The 22,245-nt window shown below is 39.6% G+C and overlaps 1 long non-coding RNA gene across 2 annotated transcripts in view; it reads right to left on the bottom strand.

Moving 5' to 3' along the window:
* Positions 1-22,245, bottom strand: part of LOC140529885 (uncharacterized) — a 97,175-nt gene that overhangs the window by 29,703 nt on the left and 45,227 nt on the right. Inside the window, exon 5 of one of the 2 annotated variants that reach the window (XR_011975716.1) lies at positions 10,707-10,763. The exons of the other annotated variant lie outside the window; for it this stretch is intronic. This is a non-coding gene — a long non-coding RNA (uncharacterized lncRNA). The remainder of the gene's footprint in view (positions 1-10,706; positions 10,764-22,245) is intronic. 2 annotated transcript variants of the gene reach the window in all.

Genomic DNA, 22,245 nt, shown 5'->3' with positions numbered 1-22,245 from the left:
CTATTTGAAGCCTTTCTTGATTCCCGCTCCCCCAGTTCCTGCTGCCTTCTCTCCTCAATTCCTTTGCATTCATTTTTGTACACACACACACACACACACACTTGCATAGGCATGTATTTCCTCCTCTGATAGAATATTAGTTCCTTGAGGACAGAGACTGTTTTTTCTTTGTGTAGAAATACACAATGTCTGTCACATGTAAATTCACTCATTCATTGTTCAATGAGCATTTATTTCTAAATTTTAAAACAGATTAAAAATATTTACATTGCCAATATTTCCCCTTGATCTTTCCTCCTGACTACCATCCCTAATAACAAAGAGCATTTTTTTAAAAGGATAAAGAGTCTGGAATAGTGGTTGCATGCCCCTGTGATCCTTACTACTGAGGAAGCCATGGCTGATGCCTCACTTGAATGTGGGATTTCAGGGCTGCAATAAGGGTAAAGCTTATGGAGGAGTCCCCACACTAAATCTGGCACCAATATGGTGAGTGCCAGAGGGGAAGGCACTGGGATTTCTAAGAAGGGTAAAGCAACCCAAATGGGAAACAGAGCAGGTCACAGTATCTGTTCTGGTCTTTGAGCTTCTGGCCTGGGTGAGATAGAGAGAGACCCAGTCCCCTGCCCCCTTCCCACCAAAAAGAGGGGGAGAGGAAGAAGAGTGAAAATACCAAAAGCCCTGAGATGGTATATAGTCATTTGTAACTTAGGTCCCCACTGCAAAGAAGGAGGCATCTTCTCTTGTCTCTTCCTAGGGGCCAACCTTGTTCTTTATATTTTCGCAATATTCAGTTTCAGTCATTTGGTGGTTGTTGATCTTCCATATATGTTCTTGTAGTCATTGTAGATATCACCTCTCCTGGCTCTAACTTCACTTTGCATCAATTCATGTAAGTCTTTCTATGCCTCTCTGTTTTTATCTTATTTTACTTTGAGAACAACAGTTTGCTTATCTACTCCCCAATTTATGAGCATCTGTTTTACTTCTAGCTGTTTGATCCCACAAAAAGTTCAGCAAGTACTTTTTAAGCACCTACTATAAACCAGGCAGTGGGTAGTTGTAGTTAGGTAGCCTAATGGACAGTGACAGATCTGGAGTCAGAACGACTCCTCTTCCTGAGTTCAAATCCAGTCTCAGATATTTACTACCTGTGTGCCCCTGAACGAGTCAATTAACCCTGTTTACCTGTTTCATGATCTCTGCCAGCAGAATCATTCAATCCCTTAGCTCCTCAGACAACTCTCTGACTAAATATCTCAAGCAGTAGCTTATCCATATTGGTAGAGGATGGACACTGTGATGGGAACCAGCTGTAGATAGAGATCATGAAGCTTAAAAAGGGCCCCAGGCTGGGTGTCCGATGGTCTGAATTTTAGGGCCAGTTTTGACACACAACGGTTCAGTGACTGGGCAAATAACCCCGCATCTCAGGTCCTTGATTTCTTCAGCAGCAGTTGTCACTGCTGCAGTGAATGCTCTGTCCTACCTGCTGTTGCTTGTACTGCCTCCCTCTGCCCCCCCTGCCATCCTCTCCAAGCCCAGCTGCCTCTTCAAAATACCCTGAAATGACAGCCAACATTATTGTACAGTCTAGTGGATCCAATTTTGCTAAATGTAAAAATGTCTAGAATCAAAATTTTCCTTTTCTTCTCACAAATAACTTGTGTTACCCCTTGCAAGAGTAGTTTTAAACAGAACTATTCTTACTTCTATAGGAAATTGTCCCCAGTCCTCAAATTCAGCAATATCCCTGCTATGAAAGAACTATGTCCTTGCTGGCTTACAGTACTTTGATTTACAAAGGAGAATTTTCCACTAAATCTTTCCCTGATGCCCTTTGGGTGAGGATTTCTAAAGCTCAGATTTTTTTTTTGTTTACAAATGTATAAGAGAAACTCAATTTCCTCTTATAATTTTTGTGCATTCTTCCTTCTTAAACCCATAGAGTATGTTATATGAAAAAATCCTTTTTTCTTATGGAATAGCTTAAGATAAAGCACAGTCCTCACACCACTGTGAGTTAAGAGTGGTATAAAGTCTCTTAAGATTCACTTCTTTCTGTAAAAAGAAAAGAATAATGATAGCAAGATTCTAGAGAAAGTTTTGTGATGAGTGGAATGGCAGGTCATTCAGCCCGTGGAACATGTGAGGGAGTTGGTCTGCAGGTGCCATCTTACAGGGTGTGTGCATTGGCTATGTCCAGTAATACCTATGTTTTGGTCTTATTGCCTCTGGTTGCTCCCTTGGTCCCTAAAATGGGGGAATGAGACACTTTGACAAAGAGCACGAGCCACTGAGCCAGAAGGAGCCCCCAACTCAGTAGATTTTAAGAAGGATGGCAGGATTCCTTCTCAGGATTCAAATTCAAGTCTTCCTCACTATGGACAACATCACTTAACTGCCTCCTATTCAAACAGAGAGGTCCAGTAGGTGGAATGATACAGATTAGAGTTTAGGAGAGTTCAAAATAATACAATTGAATGATGGCAGGGTTATGAAGAAATAGCTGGTAGAACTGTGGATTGGAGCTATCTTTTTTGGGATTATCCAGAGTTGTGAAAATTTTCATTCTTTGACCCAGTGATCTCACCCTAGTAGTACTGTTGATGGGAGGGAAACAACCTACTTGTACAAACATATTTGCAGAAGAAGAAAAACTGGGAAGAAATTAACAACTAGAAAATGCCTAAACAAATAGTGCAGAAATGATATTGTAATGGCACATTATTAAATTGTATGAAATGTCACATCTGAAAAATACAAAAGAGAGTTAAAGAAAGTGACCCAAGATGAAGAAAACAAGCAAAATACTACATAGTGAGCAAAATTATATAAATTATTTATGGCCATCTCTCATCTATCTCTTAATCTATTTATTCACCTATTATTTTCTTTATTGCAGATTTGTGGTTTCATCAGTATAGGATGCTCCTGATGAGGAAACTTTGTATACCAGTGCAGCTGCAGCATCAGTTCTGACTCTTACAATTGTTTGAGGGCTAAGTTGGTTAAGTTATTTGTTAAGTGAGTTGTTAAGTGGTCAAGTAATTTGTTTGGGATCACACACACACACACACACACACACACAGAGTCAGTATATATTATGAAGTCGAACTTAAACCTAGTTTCTTCCTTTATGCTAAAATCAGCTCTATCTCCACTATACCATGATGTTTCTAATAACAGCAACATTGATGTTACTGTTACTGTCACACTCCCATTTTTTCCAATGCCATTCATATAGAAATGGTCTTAGTTGTGAACTTGGTATTTTCCTGGAAACAGAAACATCAAGGTAACAGAAACATTCGATATCCTATGAACCATTAGACAAGAGGATAACACAACTCTTTTGTAGTTGGATAAAAGTATTGGGTTTTAAGTTCAACCTCCTTAGGTTCACTGAAAGTATCCTCAATTCAATAACACAACGTCTTTAATTTCTGGTGATGATGACCTGGTCTTGAATCACCATCATTAATCTCTCCCTTTCCATAAACAAATCGTCTTGACTCAGACATTGGTCCAATGCTTCTTTGTCAATGCATTGTTGTTTAAATTCAAATAAATGTCACTCATGGAGGGCCCTTTGATCCTGTTCTTAGGATTTTGGGAGTTACATTAGCTCCATCTTTAGGCAAATCACTTTCATTTTCATTTGACAAATGTCATGGTCTATATCTGTGGTCAGCCCTTGCTGTGACTAAGCTCTAATTGTTCCAAAAGTATTTCTATGTTTTATACTTATTTATCTGAAAATGTCTCTTCTTCCTTTTTGATTATGAAGTATCAATCTTTCTATAATGACTTTAGATAGATAGGTCCTCTGTTTCATTGATAGTAAGTGAATTGTGTAAGGATATTTTCCAAATCTCTTGTAATCCATTTTAAAGTTTCTTGAAAATGTACATTATAATTGGTGTCCTACTAAATGTGTTCTTCCTACTTAGTGTTTTTTTTTAATTTCAGGTTGCCAGTAAGTCACTTAGCATATTCAACCATAGACTTCTCTTTGATATCCTTACATTCAGTGTTTCCTTTCTGGAGGAGATCAAGATATTTGTAGCTATTAATTTCTTTTATTGGCTCAATGTGACCACTGGCTTCAAGATCACAGTATTTAGTCTCCTTCTTTCTTTAGTGTACATTCTAACATACACGTTTGTATTCACTGGGTCCAAATTACATTTTGATATACCTGGGGAAAGATCCTATGGGATGGAGATTATTAATGTGTAGCATGATTATAAACTGATTAATAAGATATTTTGGTTAAATTCCATCTTTAATTTAGAAGCCATATTTAGTTCTACTGAGGAAAGATGATAATGGCTTTAAGGCTAGGCAACACCATAACAAACTTGAGTGTCTTCCAGGAAAATAATATATTTTATATGAATTATTCTTTATATTAGTGTATTGGTGGCATGTTATAAATAGGGAACTGTTTTCCACGTAGAATCTATTTTCATGTAGACATTCTATTTTCACTATTTTGAAGTTTAAAAAAATATATTTACAGCACATGAATAAGCCATGAGTGCAAAACTGAGGCAAAGGTTCTGTAAACATTGACAAAGGTAATAGAAACATTGTGGTGCTTCCAGGCAGCTTATTCAATAATTTCTGAATTAATAAGTTTTTATCAAAGCTTTTTTCTCCTGCCAACACATTATTTTCTCATGAATCTATAGAACTTTGGCTATTTGTTTGCTTTTTTCTTTTTAGTGATACAAGTAGTGATTGTTCTGTATAATGTGTACAAATACCTATTGCAATTACATTTGGTGAGTTTGCTGTTCTCTTTTAAATCCATTCATCCATCCATATATATGTATATGTACATATAAATTACTATCATTATCATTACATCATTCTCATTTTCAAGGGGATTTATATAAAAATGGTTTTGAGACAATTTGCTCTACCATCATTGTTTCTTTATATTCAGAATTCTCTTGAGTATTACACAGGTAGATAAAATAACTCCATTTTGCAGTTGAATAAAGGTATTAGGATGCAAGCTCATCCTTTGTAGACTCACTGAAAGCACCACTGGTATAACTCTAGCAGCAGATAAGAACAATAATAGGGCTAGCTTTTTTATAGATAGTTAAGGTTTACAAAGTTCTTTATACATTTATCCTTATGACTAACCTGGAAGGTAGGTGTTATTACTATTTCTATTTTACAGCTGAGAAAACTGAGGCAGATGGTTAAGTGACTTGCTCAGGGTCACCTAGCTACTAAGTGTCTGAGACAGGATTTAAACTCAGGTCTTGCTGACTACAGGTCCAGCGCTCTATTCACTGAGTCACAAAGATGACAAACACCTCAGACTTTTCTCATGTTATTTTAAGCCCCTTGTTCAGGTTGTCATCATCTTCATCACTGTCCTCTTCCTCATGGTCATCATCATGTTGCCACTTTTGTCGCTTAGAGTTATCTCGAGATAACCTCACTGAGTCTACAAAATATAAGTTTACTTCCCAATACTCTTCTTCAATTATAAAAAATCAGCCATTTTATTACCTATGCAACAGTCCACAGAACATGAAATATAGAAGAGTGATTGTGTGCTTGTCATCCAACTATTCCAAAAATAGAACTCATGATCTTTTGTCCTAAATCTACCCTTTCTTCAAAGCTTCCCTATTTTTATTAGGGACACTACTGATCTTCCCAGTGCCCCAAGTTCACAACGTTCAAGTCATACTTAATCCTTACTTTTTCCTTACCAACTCCCCATATCCAATCAGTTGGCAAGGCCCACTCATTATATCATCTACAAAACCTCTTGTAATCGTTCTCTTCTCTACTTACACTGCCACCTCCCTGATTCAGACCCTCTTGCTTAGAACTGTATAATAGCCTCTTAACCACTCACATTCATTTCATGTTCCAGTCTGTAGAGAGACTAAAGAGAACTGTCTATGATTTGTTGCTTAGAGGAAATAGAACAAAGGCCCCTAGACTTCTCAATCCTCTCTGTCTAGCCCTTGTGATTTACATAGAACAGTGTGTGACAGGGGGAGGTTTAAAGCAATTATATTTGGAGAGGTTCACTCAGTTCCTTTTCCATTTGATGAAGTTGAGTACTGGGGATATTTGCCTCAGCAAGGAGGGTATGATAAAGATTAGGAATACAATATGATCTCTGACCATCAGTCAGATGAGAGTTGAACACAGAGATTTTAAGAGGTTGGTAGAGGAGAGTAATTAAAAAGAAGAGTTAAAAGGAAAGTTCACATTTTCACCTGGACATATAGTATCTTCCACGTGGAGCCCAGTCATAACTCTTGACCCAGAGAGCTGTAGCCCTACCCTACATGGAAAATATACCAACTGTATATCATTAAGGTGACTCTGAAGCCCAGCTGGAGCAGACATGAGACCTGGAACAGGGAGCCATGAAGAGTAACACCTAATGACAAGTAGGACCAGCAAAGAATAGTAGCATGAAATCCCCAGATGACATTGGGCCCATGAAGTCCTCCTCCCCCTTTGTGGACCAGTCAGGTATATTTGTTCTGGGGTGCACTGCTCCACATGGGAGGCAGTAGGAGGAACCAGACTGAGTCATAGAAGCCAAAAGAGAAAGGAAGATCTAAGGGAAGGGAACTGCAGAGAAGTCAAAAAGGATGAGCAACCAAGAAAAGTCCAACACATGGTGGCCCCTAACATTTTCCCAAGTGTGAACTGAATTAATTAAATGTACATTTAATTAACGTACAAATTAATTAAATTATACATAATTGGGAAATGTTGAACAAAATAAATAAAACCCCAATAAAGTATAGAAAATATTATATGACCCACAGGAATTCTTATTATAATTTAATGATCTCCATTTGCATCTAACTTTGACACCATTATCGTAGAGGCTGTGGTAGGACTTAACTTCTACTTCACGTAGCTAGTTTCTCCCTAAAAATGTTAAGAAAACTATCCATGAGACTTAACTGATCTGGAAAACAAAGGTTCAAAACTATTGACATCACTTTTTGGTGTCCTAAGACATCACAATCCTATACCATAAGGAGTCAACGCCTTGTAGATTTTATGGATATAAAGTGGCAGCTAGCTGCCTCGAGGTCTAGATAGCCTAACTAGCTAGGGCTGGACCTGGTGTCAGGAAGACCTGAATTTAAATTTGGACTTAGGTGACTCTCTGGTTATGTGATCCTAGGTAAGTCACTTAACTTCTGTCTGCTTTAATCTATTGGTGAAGGAAATGGCAAACCATTCCAGTATCTTTGCCAAGAAGACTCCAAGGACAGTATTGGTGCGCTATGACCCCATGGGTCATGAAAAGTTGAATGCAACTGAAAAACAACAACACTGCCATGAGTTGACATACCTTTCTGACAAGACATATTTCCATATAGAAACAAGAGGGGTTATGTCTAACTGGACCAGTTCCATATTCCTACTGACTATCCTTTCCATGGGAAAGCTAGATTGCCCAGTGGTTAGAGTGCCAGGCCTGGAGACAGGAGGACCTGAGTTCAAATTCAGCCTAGACACTTCCTTGCTATGTGACCCTGGGCAGGTCACTTAACTCTGTTTGTCTCAATTTTCTCATCTGTCAAATGAGCTGGAGAAGGAAATGGTAAATCACTCCAGTATCTTTACCAAGAAAACTCCAAATAGGGCCACAAAGAAACCAGATGTGACTGAAAAATGGCTGAACAATATTTTACCTAGTGCTGCCTATCTAAATTATACCATCTGCACTCACTCCTGACTTCCTTTCCCTAAAGACTCAGTGGGTACTAGACAGACATAGATTGTGTAAGTGTGGTGCTGTCTAATGGAAGGGTAAGTGGGGATCCTTTCTGTCCTAGTAATCTGTGATCTGGGAATGACATGAAGATAATACCTGTGAAATTTCCATATTCCTTGTGTACTTTGGTGACTGTCAAATTCCTTAAACTTAGCATTCTCAGAATTAGTGTAACCACTCCTTGACTGGGTTATTTGTTCCTCTGAATTTTCTTGCCATCTCTGGGTACCAGAGGAAAATGGAAAGTAGGGAGGTGAATTGCCTGGAGGGAATTAGCATAAAAATATTAACCTGATGTGTTCAAATGCCACACTATAATGGGATATTTTCGAATAAAGAGTCTCTGTGCTTGACAGAAAATATGGAGAATATGTTAGAGATACAAGAAGTCATAAAGTTGGGCATGAGATTGAAGTAGGGGTCTAAGGGAGTGCTCAGTCTTTCCATTTGGCAAGGATCCTCCTCAACCCCTCCACTGCCACATGGAAATAAGGCATAGGAGAACACTGAAAAACACATTGGAGACCTACAGGAGAAGACACTGGTTAAAAAGTGGCCATTGGTTATCTGGTGAGCAACCTCTGATATATCTAGTCAGGCCTTGCCTACGTACCAATTATGATAGCCAGGAGCCTATGAATGTGGCAAAAATACTCTCCTTACTCTCATCTCACAGGTTTCCTGGTTTCATATAAGACTCAGCTCAAATCTCATCTGCTGAAGGCTTTTCCCAGTTCCCCCATTGCCAGTATTTTCTCTGTGAAAATTGTTTTCCATTGCCTCTCTATATGTTGAAGGTACCTAGCCATTTATAAGTTGTCCATAACCAGAATATAAACCCCTTTATAGCAGGGGTCATGGCATTTTGGAATTTCATTGTATCCCCAACATTTATTTAGCCCAGTGCATGTACTTAAAAATGCTTAATGATGGGTGACAGGTCCACTTGGACTTTTGGTACCAAAATCTTTAGGAGACATCTCTCTCTACCTACAGTCTTTGGCTACATTTAGGGAACACTAGATACTGAAGCCAGGGTGGAGGTAAGATTTCATACCTCACTAATAGTAGCAGTGCATGGAATTTTTAAAGTGACAGCACTCATTTCACCTTCATTGTAGTAAAAAGTGGAAAAAATATGAATAAAGCATCTTCCTTTTAGTCAAAGGAAGCTGGGAAAGAGATGCAAATCTTAATGGGACTGGGAATAAGCCATGAAGTTTTATGAGTTATATTATAGTCATTCATACTCTTAGGCAGAAACCCATGGAAAGTAGCTAGGGAAAGCTGTGGTCTGAGCATGCTCTGTTGTTGGTGGACAAATTTCCAAATTTCCAAATAGAACCTAGCAGCTGCTCACACATATGTGTGCAGTGAAAGTGACTCACACAAGTAGCAAGCAGAGATGAGATTTGAACACAGATCTTTGAGTCCAAATTCCAGTACACCATATTACTTGTTTTTAGCACTGTGGAGCATAGGGGTATCCATAGATGTCTGAATCAGTGTGGGAGAGTGCCTTTAGCTACCCTAGCTAGAGTTTGGAGTCACGTCTGGTGGTCTACCCAGATATTGACCTCTTAGTAACCATTCCACTTCTACCCATCACAGGGATTGTTTCTGCCTGGGTCAGTGACATACAGTGTGGTAAATAAAGTCTCCTGAGTTCCTATCCCCTTTCTTGGACTCACCAATGCCACTCTCTGAGTCACCTGGAAGTACTGGTGATGCCTTTTGCTGGAGAACCTTCCCTCATCTTAATCCTGCTAAAAACTCATAGAGGAAAGTATGTTGTGGCAGCTACCCCTCCTTTCTCAGTTCACAGAGACAGTATGTGGGGAAGTTGATGTTGTGTTCATTTTCCTCAGCTCCAAAGAAGACATCAAAAATAGAAAAGATAACAGGTTCCTGTGGGAGGCTGTGTTTTCACTTCTTAATCTTGAAACTGTTGGCTCCACAGCTATTTCAGAATAGCCAAAGAATTCACAAGATTTCCTTTGAGTATTTAGAACATACTGGAAGGTCTGGCTAAGCAGTGGGTAGACAATCATGCCCTCTCCTTGGGTCTCTGCTGTGATACATAGCTTCTTCTCCACTAGAACAAGGATGGAGGGGTAGGTAGGAATCAGTCTGGTGGACTTCATTTTGAGGAACACCAAAAAAAAGATGGCACAGTCCTCATGTTGGACTATAATAAGAATTCATATTTCTACAGCACTTTAAGGTCAGCAACTGGTAAGATGGGTAGTTCAAGGACTATTATTTCTATTTAACAGATGGAAAAACAAAGGCTGAGAAAGGTTGAGAGATTAACCCACGATCACACTGGTACTGAACATGGGAACCAAGAAAACAAACAAAAACCCCTTCCATTTTTAGTTCTCCAGGAAGAAGCACTGGGTTCCAGCCCCAACTCTGAAGTTTATGGTGTGACTTTGGGTAAGTCTCTTAACCAACCTAGGTAGCCCTCTATTTCCTCATCTATAAAATAAAGGGATTAGACTAGACAGTCTCTACATTCCTTCCCAGCTCTCAATAGCTGTTCTCATTCTATACAACTTTCCTTATATTCATTCTAACATTTATTTAAAATTTTAAAGTTTGTAAATCTCTATCTCTATCTTCTTTCACCCTCACAACCCTGTGCTAGAATTATTAGCATTGGACATTGAGGCTCAGATGGACTTAGTCATGGTATCACAGCTAGGAAATGTCAAAGGCAAGATTTGAACCCATATCTTCTTGAGTCCAAAGCCAGTACTGTATCCTAGCCACTACATCATACTGCTACTTAAGCAGAATGAGTATTATTAACCTCATTAAAGATAAAGAAACTGAGGATCATCAACCTTACAAGACTTGCCTAAGGTCACTAAGACAGTAAATGTTGGCTCCAGGACAACTCAGAACATCTTACCATCTCTGCTTTCATCACATAGTTCACCACCACCGTACATACTTTCCAGTCCTTTATCTGGAAGACAAAACCAACACTGTCATTGTTTCTGCAATGTGGGTTCAGCGGTTTTTCAGTTGTGTCCTTTTCTTCCTAACTCCATTTGGGGTTTTCTTAACAAAGATACTGGAGTGGTTTGCCATTTCTTTTTCCAGTTTATTTTTCAGATTTGGAAACTGAGGCAAGCAGGGTTAAGTGGCTTGCTCAGAATCACACAGCTAGTAAATGTCTGAGGCCAGATTTGAACTCAGGTCTTCCTGACTCCAAGCTCAGTACTCTGTCCACTGCATTACCTAGCTCCCTCTTGTTTCTGCAAAGTCTATGACAATTACCATGCCATGGCTTCATTCATCACTCCTATGACTACTCAGATAGAAAATTCCCTGGCCACAGTCCCACTAAGTATACTTTCCTCTCCCTCCCTGTCCATTAAAATGTAAGTTGCTTGGGAGCAGAAATTGTCTTTCTGTTTTTGTATTCCTCGTGCTTAGCCATGCATGGTACTTAGAAGGTGTTTAATAAATGCACGGTGACTGATCCACCTATTGCTATTTGTTGCTAGGGAGGCTGTGCCACACAGTGGAAGGAACCCTAACTCTGGAGTCAAAGGACCTGTGCTCAAATCCCACCTTGATGTTTGCTGCCTGAGTGACTCTTAATCCTTCTGGATCTCAGCTTTCTCATCTATAAAATGGGGATAATAATATGTCATTCTCTCCCTACAGTGTTGTTGTAAGGACCAAAAGAATGTATTCTTGAAAATGCTTTGCAAACTATAAGGCATGGCCTAAATTTTTATTCAGATATGGATTGGATAGCTTTGTTCTACTTGGCCACAGGGAACAAAACTAGGCACAGTGGGTTAAAATCTAGAGCCAATTTTGCCTTGATGTAAAGGAACAACTGGGACAGCTGGGTGGTGCCAGAGTGCATAGAGTGCTGGACTTGGAATAAGGAAGACTCTTTATGAGTTCAAATCCAGCCTGAGACACTTAGTAGCTGGGTGACCCTGGGCATATCGCTTGACCCTGTTTGCCTCAGTTTTCTCATCTGTAAAATAAGCTAGAGAAGGAACTGGCAAACCACTCCATTATATTTGCCAAGAAAACCCCAAATGGGGTCATGAAGAGTTGGGCACGACTGAAAAATGAAAGGGCACAACTTGCAAACAAACAGAGATATTTCAAAGTAGACTGAGCTACCTCAGGAGGCTGTGGATTCTTGCTCATTAGTGGTCCTGAAGTAAAAGCTCAATGACCATTTATCAGGTTTATTGTAAAGGACATTCTAGTTCAGGTACAGGTTGGACTAACTGGCTTCTCAAATCCCTACCAACTTGGAGACTCTGTGAAAGTAGGTAATGTATGCAAAGTGCTTCATTAGCCTTAAAGTACAAGATAAAAGTCATCCATCATTGTTCACATGATGATCAGCAATTTCATGGCTTAGTTAAAGAGGCATTTGGGTCTAAGAGAGTTTGTTTTTGTTGGGCTTTTGTCAAGTCTGAGTAAGACTGCTGTAAGCTTCTGCTCATCAGCTGGGAGTGTTCCCATCTGCTAAAACACCCGTGAAAGCTGTTCATTCAACAAGTGAATTGTTGGGCAGTCACTGAAAGTTTTTGTCAAATTCTCCAACAAATTCATCATGACTGGTGCTTTCTTCTTCTAAAGAATTTTTAATGGATCCTCCAATGAGTCATTGATAAACTGCCTGTGAGGGTCTAGTTTTTGCCAAGTGGATGAGAATTAAGGTATTTGTCAAATTCAGATGATCACAGTTGGGTCTCAGGCAGATAAAATGGCATCACATTTTGCAAATTCTTCTACAAAAAGGCATCTACTGAGTTTTGCTCAAGCATTTATACTTGAATTCAATTCAATAAAAACGTATTTGGCTAATAGTATGTTCAATCTTGTCTGGTTTTTATGAAAACTCTGTTGCAAATATCTCTGTCCTTTAGGCATACTTCTGACAACTCTTAGGATCACAGATTTAGAGCCGGGATATACATTAATACAGAAGTGAATTGCCTTGGATTTTCTTAGAGACCTTCTTGTCCAACCTTTCTCGTGTTTCAGAAGAGAAAGCTGAAGCCCAGGAGAGAACATGACTTTCCCAGGGTCATACAAGAGCAGTAAATTACAGGACTGGGACTCAAACCTGGCTCCAATTCAATGCTTTTTCTGCCATCTCAAGTACCTCCAGACTCAAAACTCTGGCAGTAAAAGCATAGACCCTATCTCTCCCTGATGGTTCTAGAGTTGAAAGTTTTAGTGACGGTCTTTCTGGATATAAGATCTTCTGTTTCCCTTGCTTATTGGCATCTGCTTGGTCTATACCCCATCTCTCTTCCCATGGCTGCTAACTCATCACCTGTCTACTCTCCAGGTCCATTACTGTGTGATCTATCTCCTACCCTTAAAACCTTTATACTGGCTCTGTCCAATACTTGAAATGCTCTCTTGCCCTGCCTCTACCTAGTAAAAGCCCCATCAAGACAGAGGTCACCTCTTAGACAAAGCCTTCCAAATTACCCCAATTGTTGGTACAATTTCCTCAACTACAAAATGAAGAAGTTAGACTAGCTGGTCTCTAAAGTCCTTTCCACTTCTAGATCTGGGACACTTAGGTGGTATAATGATGAGAATCCTGGACCTTGACTCAGGAATTCCTAAGTTTAAATCTAGTCTTGACATTTTACCAGCTATATGACCTTAGACAAGTCACTTAATCTCTGTTTGCCTTCTCATAATAACCCATGCTCCCACCATCTTGAAAATTACTCCATATTTTTGCTATGGGATCATCTCCAGTCACCCTATCTCTATCTTGTTACTGAACTCAGATGGAGAAGAAAGTGAGGCTGATGACTTTGCACCGCACTTCCTCTCTCCAATCCAATTCACCTGCAAGTCATGGCATCACCTGTCTGATGTCATGGTCCTCTTCCAGAATGAAAGACAAAAATCAACAATTGTTAAAACTCATCTGTGTATGTTTTCCCACCCCCACCTCCAATAGAGTGTAATGATTGTTTTAACTGTTAACTGAGGACAACAGTTGTTTTATTTTTGGTTTTGCATTCTACCTCCCCACTCTCATCCCTGCGAGTGTCCAGCAGAGTGCCTGACAGAAGGTTGGTACTTGTAGAATGGAATGGAATTGGGAGAAAACATCCTTCCTCATGATTTAGCCAAGGGGACTCCCCCTAAAGCAAAACCATCTCTGTGACTCGGAGAAAATTTCTTCATCAGCATCATCCCTCAACAGAAAGGGAGATGAGGAAGAGGGAGAAGGAAGGGTAGCCAAGCTAGCCCCTGGATGAGGTATCAGCCTCATGATGACTTCTTAGCTTTATTTTTTAAAGAGAGGAAGAACACTTACATTCTTAACTCTAATTGTGGCCTTAAATGACTCCTTAGCAATACCTTACAGGACCTCAGAGATAGAGATGTGGGGGAGTCAGCAAGAATTGATGAAAGTGTGGCTTCTTTGGTGCCAGGTAGCAAAATTGAATTGTTAAGCCTCTAGCCCATTCCCTTATCATCCTTTACATTTTGAAAATGTTTGCCGGAAATCCAGGCATGCTCTGAATGCGTTATTGTTCCCATCTCTGCAGATAGAATCAAACTCAAGGAAAATGATTAAATTAAAATATAATCCAGTCTTGAGTAAATTGTAAGTCTGGGCTGAATACAAAGCATAATCCTTTGTAGATAGACCTTGTGCTCTCTGGCTGCCTGGGAGATTAAAATATGTGCAGATAGCTTGCAAACTGAACTGTTTCTTAGGAGTAACAAATGGAGAAGGTTTATCTGTGTTTGCATTTGTCAACCCACTAAAGTTACCACCTTTGTCCATTGTCCAGTCTCAAATTTATGACATTTTTTCTTGAAATGTAAATGTCTTTGGAAACATAAACAATGTCTAATATCAATGCCTCTTGTGCCCAAGTGCTTTTAACAAAGACAGTGTCCATTAGGATCTGCTTCAAGCCTTAAGACATCAAATGGAATTTTCCTTGGGAATACTGAAGGCTAGACTGCTTGGTGTTGAGGTATTGAGCAATCAATCCTTGCTTTAACCTTTATAATATATTACTGCTTGATTTCGATGGCATCCATATGCACTATCTTTTGTGTGCATGTTATATAGTCCTTATAGTATGTGTTCACACCTTATTTTCCCCCAAAAAAAGATAAGTTCTGTGGGGTCAGAGACTGCTTCATTTTTCATCTTTGAAATCCTAGCACACAGCAGATACTCAATGGAAACAGGTAACAGTATTGGTATCTATGTATTTCTAATACAATAGAGAACATCCCATCTGTTGTGAGATGTTCCTTCCTCCCCATTCTCTCCCTCCTTCCTGTCCTCCCTCTCCCTCTCTCTTTCCCCCTTATCTCTCCCTCTCCCTTTCCCTTTTCCTCTCCTTCTCCCCTCAGGGGGACTCCTTGTACTATTCCCTTAGACTTCCTATAAACAGGGGTGGGGAAGGGGAGATTCCTCCCACCCTTGACCCACAGCTAATTTGACTCCTTGCACATGACACCAAGCAAATATACTACTTAGGTAAGTCTGAATCTTTTATTCATCCTTAAAAAGTCCTTGGCTATTCTGGCTCATGGCATGTGAAGACAATGTGGTAATATGGAAAAAAATGAAGGATGAAAAAGTCAAAAAACAGATCTGACTTTGAATCCAGTTATAAAAGTTCTTAGTTATGTGACCCTGGGCAAGTCACTTAGCCTTGCTATAATTCCAGGCCTATAAAATAGGGATTATACTGTCTACTTTCTAGATTGTTTTTTAAGATATCACTTTATAAACCTTAAAATGCTAAGCTGATGGCTTTCTGAGCAGAGAAAAGTGAATGGATGCAAGATATGGTGTGTTATGGAAGTAGGACTGACAGACCATGGGGAATGATTGGATAGGAGGATAAAGGAGAAGGAAGAGTCAATAATGAATTATGAGGTTATGAACCTGAGAGAATGGGGGTGCCATTGATAGAAATAACATCATTGGGAAGATGGGCAGAGTCAGGGGGAAAAGATGACAAATTTGACTTCAGATTGCTGAATTTAAACTATCAATAGGATACCCAGAGGAAGATGTTGAGCATTTAGTTAGAAATGTAGAATAGGTGCTCAGGAGAAAGTTTAGCTCAGAATATAGAGATTCTAAGCACAGAGAGGACAATAACACCTATAGGAAGAAAAATGGTAGAGAGAGAGGAGATCCATGATAGAACTTTGGAGGGTCTAACTGTACCAGACATTAGAAGCTGGTATGCAAAAGCAAGAATGAAATATTCCTTGCCTTCAGGGAGTTTATGTTCTCTAGGGAGAAACAACCCATATTACACATAAGCAGAAGCAAAATACGCATAAAATAAATACAAACTTATTTGCAAGGGGGTGAAGACATTGGGGGAATGAGAAAATGCCTCATGTAAGATGTAGTGTTTAAGTTACATTTTTTGAAGGCGATAAGGGATTTTAAGAGATTCTAAATGTGGAACACCTAATGCAAAGAAACAGAAACAGGAGGTGAGATGTCAGCTGTAAAGACTGACAAGGTCAGGGTAGCTAGACCACAAAGTGCTTGACGGAGAAGGGAGAGAAAAGAACAAGCAGCTATATAGCACCTACTATGTGCCAGGTGTGCCAAGCACTTTACAAATGTTACCTCCTCTGATACTCAGAACAAACCTACAAGACAGCAGTGATTATTATTCCTGTTTTCCAGCTGAGTAAACTGAGGCAAACAGAGGTTAAGGGAGTTGCCCAGTGTCATACAGGTAGTGTCTGAGGCTAAATTTGCATTTGGGTCTTCCTGACTCCAAGTTGGACCCTCTATCTACTGCTCCACCCAGCTGCTTGAAGAAGAATTCTGTGCACATTATTTGTGAAGAAGTAGGTTGGAACCACATTGTGATGGACGGATGGATTATCAAGTAACAAAATAGAATAAGAAGGCAAAATATCAGAAGAGAGCAGTATTACCAAAGCAAATCACAGAACACTGTGATCTCACAAGAATCAGAATTTCACAGACCCCCCTCCCTCAAAAAAATAATGGAAAGATACATGTTAAGTACAAGAGTACTACAACATATAGCCAATGACAACTTAGGAAAATGAAGTATCAAAGACATGGATGACTTGAAAAAGGAGGTGGGCTGCACACGTAGTAAGTATTAGGAATAGCTAATGGCTAAATAGCACATCAGGAGGCAGCTAGGTGGTGCAGCAGATAGAGTCCTGAACCTGGAGTCAGGAAGACCTGAGTTCAAATCCAGCCTCAGACACTTATTACTATGTGACTCTAAACAAGTTCTTTAACCCTGTTTGCCTCCGTTTCCTCATCTGTAAAATGAACTGCAGAAGAAAATAATAAACCACTCCAGTATCTTTGTCAAGAAAACCCTAAATGAGGTTATGAAGAGTGAGACATGACGGAAATGACTCAACAACGACATATAGCACATTAAGGTTTGCGACATTCTTTGCATTTTCTCACATTTGATCCTCACAACAACCCCAGGAGGTAGGTTGTATTTTTATTCCCATTTTATAAACGAGGAAGCTGGAACACTGTAATCTTCAATGTAAAGATCCAATTTGGCCTGATTCTTTAAGCATTGTCTTTGAACCATGCTTTCATGTCTGGAAGCATTATTAGAAGGTCCCTTAGGTATCTATTCAATTTTGAGATTAAAAATTAAAATACACTTTTTACATTTACCCTTGAGGGGATTTCTCTTTTCTGCAATGGCAAGAGCACTAAATTAGAGTTCACAAAAGAGCAAAGATTTAGAAGAACTCAAAGCTCATTGAATCTTTCTTCTTGACTCTTAGTTTACAAATAAGGAAACTGAGGCTCAGACACTGACTTGCCCAAGATCATACAAGGTAGTAAGTGGAAGAATCTAGATTTGAACTTGTGTCACAGGGTCCTTGTGACCATGGATTGTTTCATTTGTACTTGTATCCACAGTGCCTAGCAAAACACCTGACATAATGTTGTTGAGTCATTTTTCAGTCATAACATAACTCTTTGTGACCCCATTTGGGTATTTTTTTGGCAAAGATACTGGAGTGGTTTGTCATTTCCTTCTCTAACTCATTTTGCAGATGAGGAAACTGAGGCAAACAGGGTTAAGTGACTCGCCCAGTCAGTGAGGCCAGATTTGAACTCAAGTCTTTCTGATTCAGGTCCAGTGCTCTATCCACTGAGCCATCTGGCTGCCCTCCTGACATAGTAGGCAGTTTAAGAAATATTTTTTGACTACTTGGCTCCAAATTCAGCTTTCTTCCTACTGCACTGCATTGTCTGGATTACAGTTCTAGGTCTATCACCTCAATCAGTATGTAGCTGGGCTACATACTTAACTCCTCCATTTTCTCATCTATAAAATAATGACCAAAATATCCCTCCTTAGCCCCCATACTCCTTTATGTAGTGTCCTCCCCATTAGAAGGCAAGCCTCTTGTGGGCAGGCTGATCTTTCTTTTTCTATTAGTATCCCCAGGTTTAGCACAGTTTCTGACTCCCCAGTATGCTCCTAACCATTGCCTTTTCATTCATTTATTCATAAAGGAGTTCAGATAGCTAGCTCTCTCAGGTTCCTTCTCTCTCTCAAATCTAGAGATCCCTCATTACCATGATAACTATTCTGGTATAAAGCTCTTCTATCATATCCATCTATTTGTTTTTTACAACCTGTGAAAATGAAGTTAATTTTCCCATTTTTTTTATTATTACAGTCTTCTACCTTGAAGGTTAAGTTAATTTGCTTCTCTCTTGAAGTCTTTTCTCTCTCTCTCTCTCTCTCTCTCTCTCTCTCTCTCTCTCTCTCTCTCTCTCTCTCTCTCAGCTCCATGGCACATAAAGCTGAGAGCTTCAAGTTAATCTGTCCCTTGTTCAGTACTGAAATTGAATTGAGGAGCTGCTGACGTTTTTCAGCAACAGACTGGCTTAGTTCGATATCCTTCCTAAGTTCTGCTAATTCTTCCAATATCACCTCTTTATTTCTGTATGGATTTGCCCGTTTGGAAAGATTATTTTTCAGTATCTTGTTACTCTTTTGGCTGTCTATTTCCTCCTAGAGAGGGAGCTGTGGCATCACTACTTTCAAGGATAGAAGTACACAACAAGAATGTATGTGTGTCTATGTGAATATGTGTATATGTTTGTGTGTGCATGTGTATATGTATATATACATACATATACATATATGTACGCATATGTGTATATTATATGTATGCACATATATGTATTGAGCATGATAAACGCATCTAGTATTTTTTAGTCACCTACTATGTTCCAGATACCACATTATGTGCTGGAGGTACAAAGACAAAAATGAAACAAGCCCTTCCCTCAAGAGGCTTATGTTCTAATGAAGGAAAGGAAATACGCACATGAAAATGTAATGGAGGGGTATGCGATTTCCCTCAGCTCAACTGATATAGTCACAGAAAACCCTGAATATAATCATAAGATGTTAATGAAACGGTAGAGATGTGTCTACCCTCTGAGACCTTTTGGAGGATGAACAGCTCTCTGATTAAGTCACTGAGGGTTCAAACATCTCAGGAGTAATTGTCAGGTAAGGGTCTTGCAGGAGGAGGTAATCACATTCTTGATGCCCCATCCTCCAAGCAGTTATCTAACATGTAAAGGGGGGAGAGATTACAAATTAGGTGCTACCTATAGAGGAGACCCCTGTGAATGTGAGGATTCCTTTTTCTTCCCTGCACCCCACATTGGTCATATTGCCTTGAAACGTAATTACTTAACTAACAGGAGACACTGTATCCAGTGGGGAAGCAGAGACATTCTAAACAGAAAGGGCCAAAGAAGAGATTGGGTGGGGGCTATATGATGAATGAAAAAGAAATACAAGGTAATGTGAGGAGAAGAAGGGAGGCACAAGGGGAGGGCAGGGGGATTAGGAAAGACCTAATGAAGAAAGTGGTACCTGAGCCAAGCTTTGAAGGAAATTAGGAATTCCAAGAGGCAGAGAAAAGAGGGACCCATTCCAGGTAGGGAATAGCTATACTTACAGGATTCCAGATCTACAGTTAGATGGGACCTGAGAGGTCCAACCCCTCATTTTACAGATGAGGAAATGGAGGCCCAGAGAGGTTAAGTGAATTGCCACAAATCATAGAGGTAGTGAACATTCAAAGTAGGATTTAAGTATATGTATATGAATATGCATGTGTGTACATGTGTGCACATGCACATCAACACATGTGGTGCCTTGCAGAGATGGATGTTGTACATCCATACATGCACATGTATGTGTGCATGCCTTGTAATGCATGATCCTTTGTGTACACACACATGCACATCGGTATGTATGCTTGCTTATGGGTGTTCATATATATGTGGTGCATGTATATTCTCATGCATGTGCATATTAAATATATAAGCAGACATGTGCATACACATATATATTTGCATACACACATTTGTGTATTGTGCTTCTCTTGGGTATATTTTTGTGAGTGACTCAGCACTGGCTAACTTCCACCTATTTTGAGTTATTCCCTCTCCATTTCTCTGGAGAGGAGGAAGTCATTCTATCAGTTGATATAAGGCTAGATTTGGGGTTTTTAGATTCCCAACCCCATCGTTTTGCAAAGGCATTAACTAAGGCCCACAAAGGGATGGTGGCTTTCCCAAGCTAGCTCCTGAAAACCTTCTGGCAGGCTCCAACTGCCATCAAATCCTTGTTTATTTACCTTCCACTCAGAGAGGAAGTGTGGTAATAGAAAAAAAAAAACATTGTCCTAGGAGATAGAAGAGTCTATTTCACAAAAAAGGAAACTGAGACCCATAGAGATTACATAACTCATTGATGACAGAGCCTGGACCCAAGCCTGAGTCTTCCATGTTTTATCTGAGTACTCTTTCTGTCTCATTATGGCTTGTTAGCTGAAGAACAAGTTGATTAGTGCAGTTGAGTTAACTGGTTTAGTTAACTCATTAGTTAATGAGTTAACTAATCCCTGGTAAATCACCTCAGCTCTCAGTTTCTTCATCTATAAAATGGGAATGATCACATCTCATTAGACCTAAATCCCAGATAGATAGAAGAGTCACAATAAAGTCTAACTTTTCAATACTCATCAAAAAAGAAAAAGAAAAGAAAAAAACATCCTGGAAGAGGTAAAACTATCAGAAATACTCAAAAAAAATTACTACCTCCTCTCAGCTGCTGCCTTTCCTTTCCACCAGAGATAGGAAGTCACGTACCTTGAGTTTCTGATTTCCCTTTAACTGGACTTTGTGCCAAACCAGCTAAGAAAAGTTTCATCTTGTAGCAGTGATAAAACCCCAAGCCCTGGGTCTGTAGGCCTGGCTCTAATCCTCTAGTCTAAGAGAATTAGCCACCTAGAAAATACCCAATCCTGTCAGTACTTTTCCACCTAACTCAAAGGGAATCTTAGAGGTGCCCAGCACTTAGTGGGAGTAATCTCTGTTATTATAGCACATTACCAGTTGATCGGCCATGTCCCCAGTAATCAGTATTCTGGAGCTGGGAGGACACACAATTGAACTGGGGTCAAATCCCCTCCGCTGTGTGCTAGCTGGATGACCTTAGACAAGTCCTTTAATCTCTCCAGACCTCATTTTCCTCATCTGTAAAACAAGGGCTTTGGACTATCACCAGAACTTACTCTTTAGGGGGCTCTTGGTTTATTTGTGCCTAAGATCAACTTTGTTTTACTCCACAACTTTCATTTCCTCTTAATTTGTATCTGCACCAATCAGCTTGTTCTTCAGCTAACAAGCCATAATGAGATAGAAAGAGTATTCAGATAAAACATGGAAGACCCAGTCTTGGGGCCAGGCTGGGTCACCAATGAGTCATGCAATCTCTCTGGGTCTCAGTTTCCTTTTTTGTGAAATAAAGGTTAAAGGTTAAATAATCTCTATGATTCTGCCCAGATCTAACATCCTATGCCTTTTAAAAATTACATCTACACCATAAGACCTTTCCTTAGCTGATATTATATAAGAAGCAATTCACTGTTTCTTTTTCCACAGGACATAGCAGGAGATTTCTTTATTTTCCCCCCATTAAAGTGCAGCTGAGATGTGTCCCCAGGGTAACAGAGATTGAATATATTATGTATTAATTTCTCTATCTACATTATCATCAAAGAAAGATTAAGTTATCTTACTTCTGCTTAGCCATTCTAAACCTCAGTTTGCTCATCTGTAAAATGGAGATCTGCAATGCCTGCCCTGCCTAGTTCACAGAGATGGGAGTATGAAATGAGATAATATGACATAAAAGCACACTATAAAACTGGAAGAGAAGACATCAGTCTCCTCTCCTACAAAATGAAATGGTACAATGTGTGGTGCAATGATTTGGGGGCCAGTAATCAATCAGGAGACTGGGACAAGTGAATTAAGTTCTTTCATTCTAAATTTTGTTCCACCTGGGAAAGAAAGCACCAGTGTTGACGTAAGA

Source organism: Notamacropus eugenii, chromosome 2 (assembly GCF_028372415.1).
Source record: "Notamacropus eugenii isolate mMacEug1 chromosome 2, mMacEug1.pri_v2, whole genome shotgun sequence".
Taxonomy (NCBI): domain Eukaryota; kingdom Metazoa; phylum Chordata; class Mammalia; order Diprotodontia; family Macropodidae; genus Notamacropus; species Notamacropus eugenii.
This window is presented reverse-complemented; position numbering and strand designations above follow the sequence as displayed.